Here is a 2,265-nt window from a genome sequence, read left to right as displayed (position 1 = left end):
ATTTTGATAAGACTTAACTGCCACAACTGTATGCTTATATATTGTCATTGTCAATTAACATTTTGGAACATTTTCCTTCCAATCATCCAAATCTTAAACCATCTTTTACACATATAAATAATTTTAAACAAGTTCAAGGTGTCATGATTGTGTGTCATGCTAGTTTTTCTGTAATTAAAAAAAAACTTTAAATAAATATGACTTATTGATCTTTTTCTATTTCAAAACCAATAATAGATCAACAAAACAATATACTGAATCTATGCGTGCATGCACGAAAGAAATATAGGAGGAAACATTCAGTATCAGACTACATAAACATAAGAATGTAAAGACAAATTACCAACTTAATTCTTTTCACGTTAATATTGAATGACCTAATTTCCGTACTTGTTAACTAATTCAAATAACATTTTTACCATGAAGTGGGAGAGACTATGACATGTACATGTGTGTATAATGAAAGATACACGATTTATGAATGATTGAGGAAAATGGAGGTTATAGAGAGAATGAGACTCCTTACCTTATTTCGTTATTTCATTCCTTGCTCGATCAATTATTTCTCTCTATGTTGTAAATCAACCAAAGATGTCCATGGTAGACCCCTAGTAATTGGTACACTTTTAAAATGGTGAGAGAGAAAGAAAACTATGTAATCTTTTAAAGTTATAAATTTAGGTGTAAAAATTGAATGTCTACAGTTATGCATAATTCAAACTACTCAAAGGAACTTCAAGCATTTTCAAAATACTCTCTAATTGTTTGGAGCATGTTCTTGATTACGGATGAACCTCGGTATGCCTGAGATTTTTTTTTCTCAAATTCCGTATACAATTGAAGGAAGATAGAAATTGCGAGCATAACGGCTTCTATTAGGATCTAGGTCGCGGCTGGAGGACCGGGGTCTGGCCAGTACGCGCGTCTCACTCAAAGGGTGGTGATTAATCTAGTTAGAGATTAACATCGGGGTTTCAATACTACACAAACTGTCACAAACCCTTGAACCAGGTTCAAGCGCGGAAGAGGTTTGTTTCAGGTTGAAGCGGCACACTCTTAGGATAGGTAGAACCGGTTTTGAATAGGATAGGTTTGGAAGTTGCTGGGTCGGTTTTGTAACTCAGTAAATCGGTTTCAATGCTGTTGAATCGGTTATAGCGGTATAGATAAGTTAGAACAGATCGGTTAGAATGTAGAACTGGCAGAAAGTAAATAATAAGACAGGTTTTTATGGATGTTCGGAGATAAAGCTCCTACGTCACCCCTTCCTCTCGAAACCGCGAGAAGGATATTCACTAAGGAATACAAACACAATCCGATCGAGACTTATTTCCTGCTCGATAACACCCGTACAATTTTAACCGAAATTGTAAATACACACTTCAACTTAGTACTTTAAGCTTTCTAGAGATAGAACACACTCTTATCACTTGTAAATTAATTGTCCACTATGTCCCTAGTTTACTTTTCTTCAGCTGCTCCTTTTATATGTGAAATATGCCAACGGTCATATTTCACTTCCTTGAATTTGATTGGCTGAGCAAAGGTTCAGTTATTCAGACCTGGCGGTCAACTTTTCAGACCTGGTGGTCTGTTCTTCCAGTATGTAGGACAAACCGGCTAGGTTTGTCTTTTACTCAATATGGTAACTGTTTGTTAGACAGTTGTCTGTACTTGGAAGATTGTCTTTCTGATTTATCCTGAAGTAGAAAGATCTTGTAGGACGGTCTTCTGCAGCCTGCAGACTGTCCTCAGACTTGTATGAATATGGCAATGTTCAGTCTGTTCCTTTGGTATCATTCTCAACAGATACCCGAAGCATCTTCTTATGCTGGTCGGTTATTTGAGTTAACCGGATGGCTTCCGGTTATTCCTTGAGCTTCTAAGTGACCGACTGTCTGGTGTTTCCGGCCTTTGGTTTTGACCGATCTTGTCTTCTTTGTGCGGTCATGTTTCTGATCAGTTTAGGTGTTTGATCGGTTGAGTTTCTCAATCCGGTTTAGTACTTTGACCGGTCCGGTTCTTTGTCTGTTCCTGGATAGGAAGTTTATTTGTGTTAAGTTTCTATTAACCGGTCTAATTTTATCTAACAATTTCTCCCTTTTTGATTATTTTATTTAAAATTATCAAAATCATGTAAGTTTGCAGACGTAGGCCGGTTTTGTTTTATTTGCCCGGATTTTTGGAAACTTACTTGGGAGGATTTTTCGAAAAATTTTGGAAAATTATAATCTTTTATCTTATCAATTTCTCCCTTTTTGATTA

Source organism: Impatiens glandulifera, chromosome 9, assembly GCF_907164915.1.
Source record: "Impatiens glandulifera chromosome 9, dImpGla2.1, whole genome shotgun sequence".
Classification (NCBI taxonomy): domain Eukaryota; kingdom Viridiplantae; phylum Streptophyta; class Magnoliopsida; order Ericales; family Balsaminaceae; genus Impatiens; species Impatiens glandulifera.
Note: the sequence above shows the minus strand (reverse complement) of the source record.